The following is a 20,227-nucleotide window of genomic DNA, read 5'->3' as shown; positions in this document are numbered from 1 at the left end:
ATTTGTTAAATAAAGGCAAGAGCGTGAGATTTGTACAGAGGGAAAAGTTGGGAGTGAGAGGGGGATTAGAATCAGAGAATAGGGTGAGAGAAAACAGTTTGTGACAGTTGAGCCAGTAGAACCTGAGGAAGGGGGAGGGATTAAACGGGGGTGGGGAGAGTTGGGAGAGGAGTAAGGAAGAGAGGTGAAAAAGGGACTGTTCAGCACACGATGGGGAACTGAGAAAAGTAAGAGGAATCAGGGGAGGAGAAAGAGGAGAAGCGAGGAGAGAGTCGTCGTGGCAGAAGAAGAAGCTGGAGACTTGGAAAATAAAAGGTGCAAAGGATGAGAGATTTGGGAGCTAGGAATAGGATAGTGTAGGGTGGATCTGCCAAATCTAGAGGCTGGATTGTTTTCTCATTAATTGAGTTGCTTTTTCATTGTATGGGCCTATTCGGGTTGGAGAGGAAACTGCAACATATTAACATCAAGGCAGGAGCACGACAGCATCTAGGCAGGCATGTGCAGGAGGAGCTGAGCGTTCTACATCTTCCTCTGAAGGCTGTTAGAAGATTGAATTCCAGGCAGCTAGGGTGAGTGTCTTAAAGCCCATGCCCACAGTGACAAACCTACTCCAACAAGGCCACACCCACTCCAACAAGGCCACACCCCCTAGCAGTGCCACTCCTATTTGGCACTATTGTCTTCAAACTTGAAACTTATCCATAAATCTGTTCAATGGACAACAGGTAACTTTAATGAAATAAATACAGATATATTAGAAAAATAGACAGAAAGATGTGTGCCTTAGTTGCTGTTCTATTGCTGTGAATAGACACCCCGACCAAACCAATTCATGACAGGAAACATTTAATTGCGGTCTTACAGTTTCAGAGGGTGAGTCCGTGGACCATCGTGGTAGACACCATGACAGCAGGCTGGCAGGCAGGCAGGCCTGGCTGGAGTAGATCCTGAGAACTCACATCCTGCTCCCCAGAAGAGAGAGAGAGAGATAGATAGAGAGACAGAGAGTGAGAGAGAGAGAGAGAGAGAGAGAGAGACAGAGAGAGAGAGAGAGGGAGAGATGGAGAGGGAGAGAGAGAGGGAGAGGGAGGGAGGGAGAGAGAGAGAAGCCTGGTGGGCTTTTGAAATCACAAGGCCCCCACCTCCCATTGACACATCTCTTTTAAGAAAAACACAACTCCTAATCCTTTCTAAACAATCCACCAACTGGAAACCAAACACATTCAAGTATTTAAACCTGAGGGTCACACTTATTCAAAATCCTAAAGTATGTTTTTTTATTTTTTTTCTTTTAAAGAAGTCAAGTAATGAGTGTCCATCCAATTTGATAGTATATTTTATCATTACATTTCTTTACTCAGAAGATAGGGTTATTTGCATAAGAGGTTTACAATCAAGCCATCACTCCCTCATAAGCCAAAGGCATCATACCCCCCCCCTTTATACTTGATTATACACATTGGCGTTACTTCTCTACATGGAAACAAATCACCTCATCCTGATTTAGTTAAAAGAATGGGGAGCTATTGATGTGCAATTAATTGCTATTCATAATGGTATAAAACAGAAGCCAACATGATTGAATTTTTTTTTCTGGAACTGAAGATTTCCCTCCATTTAATAAAACGTGATAAATATGATTTTAACGCAAGCGTAGAAACCCCAATGAAGCCTTTAGTTTATATTTTTTTCAGTATTTCCAGATCATTCTCTGTGATACACAGAAACCTAGAGGAGGAGAACTGTGTGGACTCACTGACAAACACTCAAAAAGGATTCGTTTGCACAATAAGGAGATATACCGTGTCCTCTGAGAGTTGGCCCCAGGACTCCCAATGATCTAAAAGTCCTCAGGATCCTTGGATAAAACGACACTGCATTTGCATATAACCTCTGCAAGCGTCTCGTATACTCTAGTCATATTTATATGTGTGTGTGTGTGTGTGTGTGTGTGTGTGTGTGTGTGTGCATAGAGACATGTAAGTGCAGAGGCTGGGGGAGGGTAGAGGGTGTTCTGCTCCTTCACTCCCTACTGTATTCCCTTGTGACAGGGTCCCCTGCTGAACCTGAGGTGAGTCTCACTGTCAGGAAGCCCCGGTCATCCTCCTGTTCCTATACCACGCACTGGTGTTTGCATGTGTGACCACACACTTGGCTTTACCCCTCTGCCGTCTCCCCAGACCCTCCTACATTTTAAATAATCTCTGAATTACTTTTGTACTTAATGAAATGAAATCATGAGGGGCTGTTATTTAGGAGATGACAAGAAAAATGGTTTGTATGTGTTCAGTACAGATGTGGTATTTATAAACCACTTTTATTAGTTCCTTGAGAACTTTGTACATTATATAATGACACAATTTACTTCTCACGTCTCTTCCTAACTCCTCCCAGATCCATCCCCACCTAATCCCTTCTCCCAACTTCAAGCTCTCTTTCTGCCCTCTGTAATAACCCACTCAAGACATTTATGCTGCCCATAAATTCATGGGCCTTGGGCAAGCCCCTGCAGCCTGGCCAGCTTGTCACCAGCTATATCTTTGTAGGAAACTGACTCTCCCTTTCCTGTCAGCTAGGGCTGAGGGATAGTGGTCCTGTCATGTATAGAAGACACTGCTTTGTTCTGGTTCTCGCTGACAGCTGTATCTTATATTTCCACTCCCTCTTCCTTGAGGGTTCCTAAGACTCAACTCCTTCCCTTTTTGTCTCTCTCTGTGAGTCTGTGTATATGCATGTGTGTCTATATGATAGATTTCCCATTTTACATTCAAGCCAATGCATGGTGGGCCGTCTTTACAATTGACTGCCGACGGTATCTCACCCCAGACAAAATGCTGCAATGCAGACATGGTGTAGCTCAGTCCCAGAAAGAAATAGGGGATGTTGAGAAACCTACCCACCTGTTTCTAGTGTGAGGTGACGTTTAGACCTCTGACACAACCTTCTGGCCTACCCTATGGGTTTAAGATACACATTGTCCCAGTACAATGTTCAAAGGTGGGACTATGAAAGGCGATTGGACCCTGTGGGCTGTAATCAATGAGTTCATCTGTTGATGGATGTGTATGAAGGTGGCAGGAATCTAGGAGATAGGAAATTAAGGGACGTGGTCATTTGGGGCATGTCTTGGAGGGTGATTTTTTGTCCTTGGTCTCTTCCTTTGTTGATGCTACTTGGATGCCAGTGAGGTTAGCAGTTGAGCTCTATCATGCCCCTTTCATGGTCATGTGACCATGGACCGAAACCTATGAAACCATGAACCAAAATAAGTTTGTTAACTATGGGAGTTGCTAGGCAACGTGTAAGAGTGATGAATGGATTAACATGAAAGTAGCAAAAAGTGATGCTGACCATACCAGGTCAGGTCTGGATTTGATGTAGGAGGATCCATGACTTAACCCTTTAAACTCTTTGTCTGGAGGCTGCACGCTAAGAGAAGAGTCAATGTTTCCCAAGCGGTTTTATCCAGACGATTCTGCCAATGAATCTGTCGTCTTAGCAAATCAAGAACCTCCTGCTTCCCGCTCTGGTCCTTCTCCTGACTTCACTTCTGTGTTTTTAATAGACTTCGATATCGTATGAACTAGTGGGAAATGAATATTAAAAAGGGATGGAAGTTATAAATTTTGCTGTAAAATCATTAAATTACACACTTAAAATTAATGGATTTTTTAAGTATGTAAATTATACTTCAATAAAGCTGCAGAAAAGGCTTGGCCAACTGTGATGCTTATCGGGTGATTTGCTATTTGTCATAATTCCTGTGACTTTGCTATTAATAGTAGTTGGTTTTATTACAGATGACTCAGACACCAGGGTAACCATGCAGGGAGAACACTCCATTCCTTCAGGAAAAAAAATCAAGTCAAATTCATTGGCTTTCTTGATGAGGGTTTTTCTGGTCACAGCTGAGTTGGCTGGAAGTTGGACAGCTATTGGCTGAGAGCAAAGATGGAGAGAGCACAATGTTTACGGGGATAACTGAAGGTTGTGCTCACTAAAGGGGCTGAGTTTCACAGAGTGCAATTGCAGAAGCTCCAGTGGCTGATGGAGTTGAGGCCTAGGAGCCTTGCAAGACGGCCATTATATGTTTTGTGATGTCATGGCAGAGTGTGAGATAAGGCTAGATGAAGTGGGAAATTTTTGGTTTCTTTGGAAACTCACTTGTGTCACAGGATGTTTTTCTGGAAGCTATGTTAGGAGAGGATGTTTTGCTGAAGCAGACACCTGAGAAGGCATGTGATATTTAGCTGTAGCACACGCTTGAAGGGGGACAGGATGTTTATGGAGAACATAAATGTAATCCCACAGAGAGGGAGAGGACTTTTTTTACATTGCTACTCCTTGCAAGGCTTCGATGGTCTTTGCTGGTCTTCGTTCCATAATGAGAAATGCACAAAAGAACCTGTGCTATTCGGGCTGCTTCTGGCTGCTTCTGCTGCTTCTTGTTGGTTAGAGCCTTGTGGTCTAAGCCAGGTCAAGACACTCCTTCTTATTCGTGTTTTTCGTATGCTATTGGACCATACTGCACAATGAAGGTTGAGGTTGCCCCCAAGAATTACTTCTAAATAGGTTCACAACTCTCTCCCTTTTCCTATTAACTTTCTTTCTCTGCTACCTCTGGTTGGTGGGCTAGAAGGGTGGTTGAAGTGTGTAAGAACCCTAAATAAAGTAGATTTTGAAAATATCTAAGTCTACAGATAGATTCATGGGTTTTGAGAAAGGGTTTTGTCTCCTGCTGGGAGGAGATGATATGTAGGTTGTGACTTTTTGGTTCTGTTGTCTACTCTGACCCATTAAATGGCCAGTGACTGACAGTCTCCCAGTAGGTGCAGCACACACTAAAATGCTTTTGCTTGGCGTTGGGAGCTGTCGAATGTATTCATTACTTGTCACATATCCTCGAGTATTCATGTTGGTGACAGTAGTTACTCTTCAGTTCTGCCATACAGGGAAGTGGGTCTGTACACTGAGAGTGGCTGGTGGTGAGTATGTAACATGGAGTAAGAGAATCATTATGGTGCTGGGTCTCTCTTCCCTTTTTTTTCCCTAACTTGACAATCTGGAGCCAACTGAGAAGAGAGAACAATTCAAGAACTGCCTCCATTAGATAGACTTTCGGCAAGTCTATGGAACATTTTCTTGATTAATGATTGTTGTGGGAGTGCCCACCATTGTGGGCAAGTTCATCAGTAGTCATGTGTAAAAAGAACAGCCTTTTAGGCTGTAAGAAATAGTAATGGAGCAAGCCATGGTGAGTGTGGCGGTTTGAATAAGAAAGGCTCCCGCAGTCATATATTTGAATATTTAGTTAACAGGGAATGACAGTATTTTCAAGGACTAGAAGGATTAAGAGGTGTGGCCTCACTGGAGGAAGTGGGGGTGTCGACAAGGGTGGGGTTTGAGTTTTCAAGAACCCCATGCTTTCCCATAGTTTCTCTCTCTCTCTCTCTCTCTCTCTCTCCCTCTCTCTCTCTCCCTCTCTCCCCTCCCTCCTCCTCTCCCTCCCTCCCTCTCTCTCTCCCTCTCTCTCTCTTTCTCTCTCTCTGTCTCTCTCTATCTCTCTCTCTGTCTCTCTTTAACTCTCTCTGTCTCTCTCTGTCTCTCTCTGTCTCTTTCTCTCTCTCTCTCTCTCTCTCTCTCTCTCTCTCTCTCTCTCTCTCTCTCTCTCTGCTTACAAAGCAGTAGCTCTCTATTGATCCCGTGTTATGCTCCCTGCCATGATGATGGACCAGACGTCTGAAACTTTAAGTTATCCTCCAATTACATGCTTTCATTATAGTAGTAGCCTTCACCATGATGTCTCTTCACAACAACAGAACAGTGACTGAGACAGGGAGCAGGCCAAAAAGCAGAGCTCCTTGTTACCGCTTCAAGCTCCTGCTCTGGTTTCCCTCAGTGATGGTCTGTAACCTGTAATGCAACTAACCCTTTCCTCGCCAAGTTAGTTTTGATCATGGCATTCATCACGGAGAGAAGGAAACAAACTAGAAAGTCACAGGTCAGTACATGAGCAAGTCTTACCTTTAAATTAAAACAAAGTGTCTATACGTCTCTATTTGTGGTTATGAGGTAAGCGTCTGTGGCTCTACTAGACTTACCGTTTCTATAAGAAATTGACTTACTTAGGGTTCCTATTGTTTTAAGGAAACAGGGTGACCAAAGAGCAAGTTAGGGAGAAAGGTTTATTCAGCTTACACTTCTAAGTTACTGCTCATTAGCAAAGGAAGTTGGGACAGGAACTCAAACAGGACAGGATCCTGGAGACAGGAACTGAGGCATTGGCTATGGAGGGGCACTGCTTACCGTCTTGCTCCTCATGTCTTGCTTAGCTTGCTGTCTTATAGAACCCAGGACCACCAGCCTAGGAATGGTGCCGCTCACAGTGGGCTGGTCCCTCCCCACCAATCACTAAGAAAATGACCTCCACCTGGATCTTATGGATGCATATTCTCAATGGAGGCACCCTCTTCTCTGATGACTCTAGCTTGTCTCCAGTTGGCATAAAATCAGGGCGGTGGTTAGAATGTGATTGTCCCATGGGAAGTGTGGCACAAGTAGGAGGTGTGGCCTTGTGGGAATAGGTGTGGCGTTGTTGGAGGAAGTATATCACTGTGGGGGTGATATGCTTCTTCTCCAACACCATGTCTGCCTAGATGCTTCCATGATTCCTGCCTTGATGAAAATGGACTGAACTTCTGAACCTGAAATCCAGCCCTAATTAAATGTTGTCCCTTGGGGTTGGGGATTTACCTCAGTGGTAGAGCGCTTGCCTAGGAAGTGCAAGGCCCTGGGTTCGTTCCCCAGCTCCAAAAAAAAATAAAAGAACCCCCCAAAAAATGTTGTCCCTCATAAATTGCCTTGGTCATGGTGTCTTTTCACAGCAATGAAACCATCAGACAACCAGCCAGTATAAAAACCCCAAATAGCAGAATTAATCAATGATAGAAAGTATTTTCAAGTCCTGCAGTGAGAAATTTATTCCTGAGAGAAGAAACAGCAATGAATGAGTCCAATATAAGGTTGTCCCAAAGAAACTCTTGGAGTGTAGATGTGGCTCAGGGAGACCCCATGGGGTGCACAGGGGCTTCTCAGGAGGAGAGAGGCACATGGTCAGGAACCACAAAGCATTTTAAAGTCACAGCAAATGGCATAGGAAAGGGCTCAGCACCTCTGCACTGGAGGCACCGTCAAGAGTTTTCTGAGGATAAGCTTACATGTGAGTAAAAGACGGGAACTTCCTGGGGATAGATACGGTAACAGGGCCCACAGGTGTGCAGGAAGCCATCCAGTCGAAGAAGAGCCAGGCAAGACAAGCCAGTGCAGGAGCTCTTTGTGGTCATCTAGGGGCATTGAGCAGAGACCTCAAAAAATATTACAGGATGTAATAGAGTCTAACGTGCTCAGGGAAGCTAAACACAGGATCCACGTAACACCTGACAGAAGCTCACGGCATCCTCATCTTCCCTTTTAAATTACTTTTTACTGATCATACAAAATAATGGGCTTTATGATACTTTCAGGAATCGATAGATATAAATTGAGTTTGGCATTCACTACTCTTGATTTATCCTCATGAAAATGTCCTCCGGGGAAGCCTCCACCTCACATCCACCTTCTGTAGTGATGTCTTGGCTGTTCTTTAAGGAACCAAAGAGACCAATATGGATGCGGCCCAAGTTCAACTCATTCTTGACCCTTTCTGTTCTTCCTGGTCTCCTGCTTCACTTTTTGAGAACTCCATTTGGAATTCCTTCATGCCTCAGTGTCCTCTACTCCCTCATGTGTTCTTTAGTCTTTCTTCCACATCACCATCAATTTAATCTTTCTTACCCTCATCCTGGTCTCTTCTCTGCATGTGAAGGTTGGATGTATTTAAAAAGATGACTTTAGGGGCCTGGAGAGATAACCAATGGATGAAGAGCTCATCTGCTTTGAAAGAGGATGTAGATTTGTTCTTTTAGCTCATGTCCAATGGCTCCCAACCACCTTTAATTCCAGCTCCAGGGGATCTGACTATTCTTATCTCTGTGGTCTCCTGTGTTCATGCCCTGCCCCCACCCACATAATTAAAAATAATACATCTGCAGATGAGAAACAGGTTTCATTAGGTTTTGTTAGTCAAACAATCCCCGACCTTCTCTGATTCTCAGTCTGCTTGGATCAGTTTATTGGGTTTCCCCTTGAGTTCAAAAACCACCTCCCTGTTCCCTGCCCCTCTTTCCCCAACAGTCTGTCTCTCCCTCAAACATCACCTCAGAATGTCTATCTATGTCTGGCCCCTCTCCACTGCTTCCTAAACATCCATCTTTTTTTCCCCCGTGCCATCCCTGCTCCTCTAAGCCTCATCTCCAGTTCTTTTCTCTCCCTAAAGACCAGACCAGCTCAGTCCTGTTTGTTTTAGTCTACGTGACATCAGACTTACTGTTCACAGCCTTGACCTTTCCGGCTTTCTCTCCATGTTCCATCCACCAAAGCCCGTCTCCTCCACCAAAGTGTTCACATACAACACGTCACATCGCACATTTTAATTTTTAGAGCAAAAACAAATTCTATTGGAAAAGATACTGGGGTTGTCAAAGGCCCTTGTGTATCTGAAACACATAAAAACAAACATTTTCTCCCAAATCCTATAAATTACCCATCTATGTCCCCCACACTTTGCGAATTTCACCTTAACGGATCTTTTCCACCAGATTATAGACTTAGATGTGGACGTCGCTATAAAACTTGATGAAGTACACAGAAGGCTTGGCTAGAACTTGGTAAATGACTTTGCCGATCTTTTTGGACCCGTCGCTTCTGGTGAACTGCACACATTGACCTGTTAAGATGTCGCTGTTAACGTCTGACTTCACCTCTGCTGGAGGAGTCTCTGGAATGATACGGAGGTTACCTTCTGTGTAATCATCCAGGAGCTGGTAGATGTAAAGGACTGTATCTTTCTCGTAGGTGATAGAAAACCAGTCCTTCATGATCGGCACCTGGAATGGGACCACCCCCCTCCAGTTGTCCTTAGAGGCATGTTTGCCCTCAAATTTATGCTCCACTGCTCGGCCAACCATGGCACTTGCAAGATGGGCGTCTTTCCCTTGAGGAAACACTACTTTGTGAGGCAAGACCTTAAGCTTTAAAATCCTCTCATCGCTGTGAAGTCCCAGTCCGTAGACACAGTCAATTCCATCATACTTGACAAGATAGAGAGAGGGATTTGTTGGCAGTTGATCTAGAATGATGGCCTTCCACTGGGTGATGGGCTCATCACCTTCCTTCCATCCGTGAGAAATTCTGCAGCCCACAATGTTCCCCAGGGCCTGGGGAGAAGGCCTCCTCCTCCTCTGCTTCTGGAAGGATTGTGTGCTCATCCTCCTCAGAGACATCCTGTTCTTCTTGGCTGTATACCTAGTGTGGTAGGCCACAGCATCCTAGTCCACTGTCTTGTGGCTATCGTTCTGTGTTCAGGCTTCATACTTGCCCGTGGCCTGGGTTTGAAGAGCTCGCCTGCTTAAACCAGACACAATGCTGTTGCCTCTGTCATGTGACTGCCTGCAAGAACAATGGGGGTGGGGTGGGGAGGGGGCTGGACCAGGGCTCTTGTCGAAGAAAACTTTGGAGCAGGTGAGGAACGCAATGGTAAACAGGGTTGAGCATCTGAATCTAATTCTGTCGTAATCAGAAGTTTGTAGGAGGGCTGGGCAATGGTGGAGCACACCTTTAATTCCAGCACTCAAGAGGCAGATGGAGGCAGAATTCTGTGAGATCAAGGCCAGCCTGGTCTACAGAGTTAGTTCCAGGATAGCCAAATCTACCCACAGAACAACCCTGTCTCAAAAATCAAAATCTAAAGTTCAAAGTGAAATGAAAAAATGGTCCTCTACAGCTCAGAATAACATATTCAGAGAAAGGGGCTGGGGATTTAGCTCAGTGGTAGAGCGCTTACCTAGGAAGCACAAGGCCCTGGGTTTGGTCCTCAGCTCCGAAAAAAAAACAAAAAAAAAAAAAAAAAAACAAAAAAACAAAAAAACAACCACAACATCAAAAAGAAATATTATCTCCTAAAATGCACAGGCACAGAGAGGAGCTTTGGAATTTTAGTAGGATTATGAATTAGATATTGTTAGCAAAGGATAATAAACTCTTAGACTGACTAGCCTAGACCATCCGCCGAGCTCTCAAACGTGGAAGACATCAGAACATACGGTTACGCGCTGTACGAGGGAGAACTTTTGGCTTTCTGGGCTAAATGGGTCCCAGTTATCTTCATAAACGTATTTACCTAGAGAAAATGTCCTAGTTATCCAGATTCTGTCTTCGGAAACCGGTCAGCCTCCAAAAGCCTGTTGAACAATTGTGGGGTTCAGGAGCTGAACTGGCTTTCACAGCCCGCTGGGAAGATAGTGAACCCAACTTCAAGGACTCTAGCGCCTCCTAGTGGAAGAGAAGCGCAACCTCGGCCCAGTGCTCTGTGATATCATCCAGGCTCTGCTTACATCATAGAAGCCCTCTCAGGCCAGTTCCTTCCCTAGTTACGCTTAGAAACTTCCAGCATCTAGGTTTTAGCTTCTCCTGTAGCCTCCTGGAGACCCAAAATAAAGTCCCCACCCAAATATTCTGATGGCTCAAGTCACAGTCTGCCCAAGTAGCTCTTTTCATGCATTTTTTTTCTGAAAAAGTCTTTGGTTTCTGAGTCACCAACATCCTTGGTGATTATTTTCCCAGCTCCTATCTTTCCTTTGGTTATCTTTAAGTCATTCTCCGTATCAGAAATATTGCTAGCCTCTCTCTCCGAGGCAGCCCACTGGATAGCACCGCAAAATTAGCTTTATCAAAACCCACAATTAGAGGAGGGCCATTTTTATTCAAACAAAGCTGTTATTTGACAAGATTAAATACCTTGTACTGGAGTCAATGGCAATCATGAATTATGGATTCTTTGCAAAGAGCGAGGAAAAATTAGCTCCAGGACCTGCTTCCAAAGTCGGGATAAACATGACAAACCGGATATCGACCAGTAATATTTTACATCTCTTTAAAATTTACCAGCATTTTTGGTTACAAGGAATTTATTAGATCAAATGCAGCAAAACAGGATGAAATAGATGACGTAATTTTGGGTATGGGTAGACAGAATACTAGATGCAGGTAAGTATGGAATTTACCTGTAAATTACAGGGTACTTTAATTGTTTGTGTCACATAGTTCTTCAGATCTTCAAAAGGATTCTTTTCAGAACCCTCCCCTGTCTCCACCACACTCTGACCTTCCCTTCCCTCTCCCCAGTAATTCCCTTCCACATTAACATTATAATTTTTCATTTGTACTTAGATCTTAACAACTTATTGCAGCTTTTTAAAATCTGTCCACATTTCTAAGTGCACCGTCTTCCTTTTCTCCATTCTATCCTAGTTTTAAGCACATTTTCCTTCACACTTTGAGTTTTCCTGTCTGTCTGCTCTTATGACTCCTCTGCCATTATGTGACTTTGGTCCACTATGTGGATGACCTCAATGTGGGGTTAACTCAAAGGACGTGATTTTTCCCCTTTTCTCCCCTTCATCTTCCTTCTCTAGGCACCTGCTGAGATTTACAGCCTTGGGGATTTTTTTAAGCCTGGAAAGCACACACACACACACACACACACACACACACACACACACACACACACGCATACACACACAGAAACACTCCTACAAACACAAACACACAAACACACACATACATACACACACAAACACACATACATGCACACACAAATACACACACAAACATACACAAATACACACACAAACATACACATAGACACACTCAAACACACAAATACCTTGAGAGACAGAGACCGAGAGAGACAAGGTAAGAGACAGAGAGCCCATGAGGAAACATGTAACATCATCTTTCTAAGAACAATAAACAGAGACAACTTTCAAAAAAGAAAAGAACAAGTAGGCAACAAGAAGAACAATCACGTCATAGCCGTCAACTTGAGGAGGAAAGAGTTTGTCTCACTCTATCTTCTAGGTACTAGTCTGTAATTGAGCGACGTTGGGGCAGAAACTCAGGCAGGACTCTAGAGGCAGGAAAGGAAGCAGAGACAACTTAGAAATGCTGGGCACTGGATTGCTATCCATGACCTACTCAGCTTTCTCTCCTTCTTCTACAACCCAGGGCCACCTTCATAGGGGATGACACTCCCCATAGTGGGCTACATCCTTCCACATCAACCATCAAAAAAAATTCCTTACAGATGAGGCCAAAGGACATTCTGATAGAGGCAATTCTTCAGCTGAGGCTCCTTCTTCCAAGGTTGAGTCAAACTGATAATAAAAACTAACCAGGGCCCTGCACATACATTCTGACTGCCACACTGTGTGCAATAGACAAGCCATTGGAGTAACCTTAGCTGTTGATCACTGGATGAATGGCTTAAAAAATGTGATGTACATTGATGTGATTTTCATCTATGTGTAAGAGGAAAGGGTTTTGTTTTCAGAAAAACGGATGAGAGTGTAAAACACAATATGTTAAGTGAAACAAGCCAGATTCAAACAGACGATTGTGGAATTTAGATGTTAATAAGGAATATTAAGTGAAAGGGGGCATTTAGGAAGAGGACAGGGAGCAGCAGGGTGTGTGTGTGTGTGTGTGTGTGTGTGTGTGTGTGTGTGTGTGTGTGTGCAGGTGGAAAAGGAGGTTATTTGTGAGGATGAAGATGGCTAATGTACAGTATAAACCTGTACAAGGAGTCACAAGCAAGCCCACTGACTTGTACATTTAAAGCACATCGATATAAGAGAACTGAGTTTAAACAATGTTTTGATTAAATTGGGGGTTTATAGTTTAGAGATACCATAAAGTTTATTCGTATTTTCCTTCCCACAGGTGGCTCTTTCTGTTTCGAGCTTGATACTGGTGACAGGATATGGCAATGAGCTTTGGTGTCTGTACCTTATTAATCACCCGGAATTCACGTCATTCAGTGAGGCTACCATGGGGAAGGAGGTAGTTAGAAATCTTACGGGTACACGACCTGGGAAGAATAATGCCCACACCCACTATAGATATCCAAATATTCACCCTCATCTCTGGTTTGAATGTGTTCGCCCAAAAGTAATTTTCTGAAGATTAATCACCAGTGGGAATGTAGTTGTGAAGAATTTATTAGGTCAAGAGGGATGCGACGTACAAATAAAGATCCATTAACGATGCTATTGTGGAAAAGGTTAAATTATGAAAGGGAGTTTGCTCCCTCTCTTGCCTTCCTAGCCCATTGCATCCCTTCTGTGGTGACAACAACCCACATGAACTCCTTCCTCTGCCGATGGTCTCTTCATCTTGGATTTACAGGCTTCTGAATCAGAATCATACAGAATTTGCATCATTATAGACTAGCCAATCGGTGCCATTCTGTTTGTCCATACATGCGTGAATATGACTCAGAATTGTGAGCAACCGTGTCATATGGGAAAATGAAACTGGCAGAGAGTAATAGGTTGTTAGTGCTGACTAAAGGCAACATGGGTTCAGGGTTAGCTTGTGTGCTCTTCGTGAAAGAAACACCACAGAGGAAGAGTGTAGATTGGAAAGGTGCAGCTTGGGAGGGACTCAGACATCTACCGTAGGCCTTGTGCGGAGAAGGAGCCATTAGGGAAAGGGAAAGATCACCAGGGATATCTTCAGCAACTGCTTTTGGCTAGCAGAACCTTTTTTGAATCCTCATCTTCGATGATGTAAAAGAAAGCTGCCTGGAGTCAGTTGATCCATCAGTAACCATCAAGAGTGTGTCCACTATTCCAGAGGGACCCAGGAAAAAGCCTGATCATGGAATATACTTTGCCTTCTAGAGATGGAGACTCCTCCCCAGCAACACTGGGCAACCCATCTACGTCGTTAAGGGGATCCCACTAAGTCCAGATCAGTGGTCCTTAACCCTTGGATGGAGACCCCTTTGGGAGCTCAAATGGCCCTTGCACAGGAGTCAAATATCATATATCCCGTACATCAGACATTTACATTACAATTCATAACTATATCAAAATTAAAGTTATGAAGTAGCAATGACATAATTTTACAGTTGGTGGAGCTGTATGAAAAGGTTACGTTAGGAAGGTTGAGAACCACTCTTCCTGACCCCTCTAAGATATGCCTGTCGGTGTGGACTGGAGGTATAATCCCTTTTATTCAATCAGGCAAATCCAGAAAAACCAAAACACCACCAAAAGGTTATGAAGGATAAACAGCCACTGCACACACAGTGTCAGGACTGCTGACATCTTAGACAAACGATGTCAAAATGGAAATCACGTCACACCATGACCATCCCCCTAAATGAAAAGCAGAGGAGAAAAACCAGTTCCCTGGTGGTGGCACCAAGAGAAAAACATTGTCAAAATTGTCAGCAAGGATTTTAAAGCCAGGGTTCAAGCGTCGTCAATGAGAAACTTCCAAAAGAAAAGTATACACATCATCTTGGTGATGTAATAGAAGAAACAAGAGAAAATCGAATAGGAACTCACTGAATTAAAACAAACACTAAGAGTAGGAATTAAAGGCATGTCTGGGCAAGATGAACAATGAAGTGCTGTTTAGAGCAGGCAGAAGGGGCTGGGGAGACGGCTCACTGCTTAAGAACACTGGATGCTCTTGCAGAGGATCGGGGTTCAGAGGATCTGATGGACTCTTTGGTCAAAACACACACACACACATAAACACACACACACACTCACATACACACACACATACACACACAAACACACACACACACACACCCCCACTCACATACACACACATACACACACAATCACACACAAACACACACACACACACACCCCCACTCACATACACACACATACACACACAATCACACACAAACACACACACACACTCACATATACACACACATACACACAAACACAAACACACACACACTCACATAAACACACACACACCCACTCACATAAACACACACACATACACACACACAAACACACACAAACACACACAAACACACACAAACACACACACACACACACACACCATAGAGATAAATTTAAAAAAAAAAATTAAAAAAAGAAGGAGCCAGGTATGCCCCTTTAATCCCAGCACTCAGAAGCAAACTGATCTCTGTGAGTTCAATTCCGACCTGGTTTATACAGTGAGTTTCAGGCCAGTCCTACCTATATAATGAAACCCAGTGTCAAAATAAAACAGAAAAGAGTGTTATATTTATGTCTGATAATGTAGGCAACAGAGAAACTATTTCTACAGAGAAAGAACTTATTGTTGAGAGAATCAGTGGGCTGGAAGGAGACCCCAATTCTCTGTGTCACTAACTCCATCACGGCCTAAGCAGGAAGCAAGAATGGGTACAGCTAAAAGGAAGCAGGGCGATCATGAGTAAAGCTGTGGACACGCATCAGCCCATCAGCAACAGAAGCAGGCGGAAAACCAGCTGGGATGAGATGGCTTCACCAGCCAATGTCTCTGACTGACAGTCCCTAGTAGCACCAGGATGTTCTTTTCCTTCAAGTACCCTGGACTTTTCAGACACTCAGAAACCAAAGAACAAAGTGAGGCAAATGCCTAAGAAAGGATGTCTTGTGGGAAATATTTGTTTATACAGGTTTCATGTAGCCCAGGCTGGCCTCAAACACACTATGCACCCGAGGATGATGTTGAACTCCTGGTTATCCTCCTGGTAATGGGACTATGGGCATGGACCACCACACCAGGCTGATGAGGTACTGTAGGTGGAGCCCAGAGCTGTGTGAGAGCCAAGTGAGCACTCTGTCCACTGAGCTGCATCTCCAGCCCATCGGGATGTGTTCTTCTAATACAACAAAACTAAAATATAAGTCTTCAATGAGAGACAACAGGAGTCTCCCCGTCCAGAAACATTAAATCACACATTCACAAGTAATACAGATGTCAAGAAATAATGAAACTATGTAACAGTAAGAAAAAAAGAAGAAGATAGGAAACATACTATCAAAATGTGTGAGACATAACTATGATGGTGCTAAGAGGAAACTTTATTTACAACACTAATTCTTAGATTAGAAACAAAGACCAGCAACCTAAATTTTTATCTACACTAGAAAATAAGAAAATAATTAATTCAATGAAAAAATAATTGTTAAAATGAACCCCAAAACACAAAACAATAAAAATAAGAAATTAACAAAAAAAAGCCAATGAAACATAATAATTTTTTTAAAGCAAAGAATTTTATTTTTACGTCTCGATTACACCTAGATAGAAAAATATAAGATCCATTCTGTTTGGCGATTTAAAAAAAAAAAAGAAATTGCCGTATTTTAGAGTTTATGCAGAACACTGAACCTGGTACCACAGACAAAAATTAAAAAAAAAATTATCGTTTAAACCCTTTTTTTTTAATTAACTTGAGTATTTCTTATATACATTTCGAGTGTTATTCCCTTTCCCAGTTTCCAGGCAAACATCCCCCTAATCCCTCCCCCTCCCCTTCTTTATGGGTGTTCCCCTCCCCATCCTCCCCCCATTGCCGCCCTTCCCCCAACAATCACGTTCACTGGGGATTCAGTCTTAGCAGGACCCACGGCTTTCCCTTCCACTGGTGCTCTTACTAGGATATTCATTGCTACCTATGAGGTCAGAGTCCAGGGTCAGTCCATGTATAGTCTTTGGGTCGTGGCTTAGTTCCTGGAAGCTCTGGTTGCTTGGCATTGTTGTACATATGGGGTCTCGAGCCCCTTCAAGCTCTTCCAGTTCTTTCTCTGATTCCTTCAACGGGGGTCCTATTCTTAGTTCAGTGGTTTGCTGCTGGCATTCGCCTCTGTATTTGCTGTATTCTGGCTGTGTCTCTCAGGAGCGATCTACATCGGGCTCCTGTCGGCCTGCACTTCTTTGCTTCATCCATCTTGTCTAATTGGATGGCTGTAATATATTATTTTAATGGTCGTGAATTTATAGTGTGTTTTATATGGAATCTCTTCTTTTTCTAAAAACATTTTGAATATTGGGTATTTCTCACAGATTAACTTTAAAATTAGCTTGTCGTTTCTATCAAATATGCTATTAGAATTTTAACGCGAATCGTGTCATATTTATTACTTGATTTGGAGAGTATTAATAGATTTACAGCAGTGGATGTTTAGTCAGGAATATCTTTTATGGTCATCAAGATTATGTTGTTTTCTTCAGAAACTTCCATATTTAATTTTTTCTTAAGGAGCTCAAAATTTCATAGGAATTAAATATAGCTTTCTTCTACATTATATAAAATTGATTTACAAGTCTTTTATTATTGTTTTTTGATCTTCTGAAAGACAAGTTCTCTTTTTTTATTAACTTGAGTATTTCTTATATACATTTCAAGTGTTATTCCCTTTCCCGGTTTCCGGGCAAACATCCCGCTCCCACCTCCCCTTCCTTATGGGTGTTCCCCTCCCAACCCTCCCCCCATTGCCGCCCTCCCCCTATAGTCTAGTTCACTGGGGGTTCAGTCTTAGCAGGACCCAGGGCTTCCCCTTCCACTGGTGCTCTTACTAGGATATTCATTGCTACCTATGGGGTCAGAGTCCAGGGTCAGTCCATGTATAGTCTTTGGGTCGTGGCTTAGTTCCTGGAAGCTCTGGTTGCTTGGCATTGTTGTACATATGGGGTCTCGAGCCCCTTCAAGCTCTTCCAGTTCTTTCTCTGATTCCTTCAACGGGGGACCTAGTCTCAGTTCAGTGGTTTGCTGCTGGCATTTGCCTCTGTATTTGCTGTATTCTGTCTGTGTCTCTCAGGAGCGATCTACATCCGGCCCCTGTCGGTCTGCACTTCTTTGCTTCATCCATCTTGTCTAATTGGGTGGCTGTATATGTATGGGCCACATGTGGGGCCGGCTCTGAATGGGTGTTCCTTCAGTCTCTGTTTTAATCTTTGCCTCTCCCTTCCCTGCCAAGGGTATTCTTGTTCCTCATTTAAAGAAGGAGTGAAGCATTCACAGTTTGATCATCCGTCTTGAGTTTCATTTGTTCTAGGGATCTAGGGTAATTCAATCATTTGGGCTAATAGCCACTTATCAATGAGTGCATACCATGTATGTCTATCTTTGATTGGGTTAGCTCACTCAGGATGATATTTTCCAGTTTCAACCATTTGCCTACGAATTTCATAAACTCGTTGTTTTTGATAGCTGAGTAATATTCCATTGTGTACATGTACCACATTTTCTGTATCCATTCCTCTGTTGAAGGGCATCTGGGTTCTTTCCAGTTTCTGGCTATTATAAATAAGGCTGCGATGAACATAGTGGAGCACGTGTCTCTTTTATATGTTGAGGCATCTTTTGGGTATATGCCCAAGAGAGGTATAGCTGGATCCTCAGGCAGTTCAATGTCCAATTTTCTGAGGAACCTCCAGACTGATTTCCAGAATGGTTTTAACAGTCTGCAATCCCAGCAACAATGGAGGAGTGTTCCTCTTTCTCCAGTATATATACTCAACTTGTCTCTCCTATAATCTGTTTAATATCAGACAAGATTTCCAGGGTTGCCATATGGAGATTATGCAGTGTTGAAATGGAAGCACAGCATTGTACTCCCAACACAGACTCTGGTTGAGAACATCATTGTTTTTCTCAGGAGGAAACTAACACAAGATCCAAGCCCAGTCTCCCGAGGCTTTGTCCCATCTTAGAGCCATTTCCTCAGACAGCACTTCCCATGTGTCATATTATTCTTCAAACATCGCAACAGACTTTGCTGCACTGTTTGGTTTGCCGTGCTGCTTGCGAGATCCTGGACCATCAGACATGATTAAACTTCTTGCCCACACCCCCAAACTACAGCACTGGTATGAGTATAGAGGAAATAGGAGAGAGAGAAACCAAAAAGGGAAAAAAACTGTTGTTGTTTGGAGAAGATTCATGTAAGTAGCCAAGCAGACCTTGGACTGCCTATGTAGCCCAGGTTGGCCTTGGACTTAATATGTAGCCCAGGATGGCCATGGACTTACTCTGTAGCCCAGGCTGGCCTTGATTAACGATGTAGCCCAGGCAGTCTTTGGACTTACTATGTAGCCCAGGCTGGATTTGAACTTGTGATCTTCGAGAGTATTGAGAATATAGGTATGCACTACCACACTCAGCTTTGTATCTGTTATTATGAGTGACTCAGCTGTGACCCTCATTTGCCAGCCTCCCTCAACATCATCAACAGCATCCACAATCACCCACTAGGATAATCACATCCTTTAACTGATCTGTTAAGGTCAGACTTTACAGGACAGAGAGTCAGCAGGGTCCTCCTCCTTATTAGAACACATTTGTGTGGAGAGATTTGAGTGATTGTTTGAGTGAGTCAGTCATACCTTAACCTGGTTCTCATATTATGACCAAGATGGAAAAAAAAAGAATAAGAAAACAAAAGTAAAGGAGATGGATCCAACACTGGGACTTGAACCTTAGCAGTTGAGGAGATGGCCCACAGGTCTCAGGTAAATGATGGACAGGCTTTGTGGCCCACACGGAATCCCAGTCCAGGGAGGTAGAGATAGGGCAGATCCCCAGGGCAAGACAGCTGTCAAGACTAGTCATATTGGGGAACTCTGGGTATGACTGAGAAATGCTGCTTCAATGAATAAGGTAGAAGAGAAAATGTATTAGTCCCTATATTATACACTGCACATGCACGTATGTACACACAAACACATACACACACACACACACACACACACACACACACACACACATACACGAACAAAACAAAAAACCTTGGACTCCTTGGATTTAAGGCATTGCCTCCAATGTAGTAGCACATAGTAGGAGGTGGGGATTTAAATAAGTGTTCCTTTCCACCCCCACAAAGACCAACATACTTATGAACCCTCAGCCCTGGATCTGTACAATCTGCTGAGGACTCCCAGATGTTTAGTTTAGTCTCCTAGCTCTCTAACATATTCTGGTGTTCTGTTTCAGGAATCCTGAGCTGGGGCTGAGCTGACTTGAGCCTCACTCCCACTCTTGCATCCAAGACAACTTTCAGCTGCCATGTACTGATCCTTGGAATTCCCTGCCAAGGTACCCTGACATGCATTTCTCACCAGGCCATGCCATGAAGCCAGAGAAAGTGCGGCTGTCTTACTCTGCAATTTATTAGCTTAGAGTATTGGGAAATTGGCTAGACGTTTAAACCTCACTTCCCTCATGTATAAATGAGCAGGCGAACAATTCCAGTTCATCAGATGTACATTAGGAGTGAGT

Source organism: Rattus norvegicus, chromosome 11 (assembly GCF_021556685.1).
Source record: "Rattus norvegicus strain SHRSP/BbbUtx chromosome 11, alternate assembly SHRSP_T2T, whole genome shotgun sequence".
Lineage (NCBI taxonomy): Eukaryota > Metazoa > Chordata > Mammalia > Rodentia > Muridae > Rattus > Rattus norvegicus.
This window is presented reverse-complemented; position numbering follows the sequence as displayed.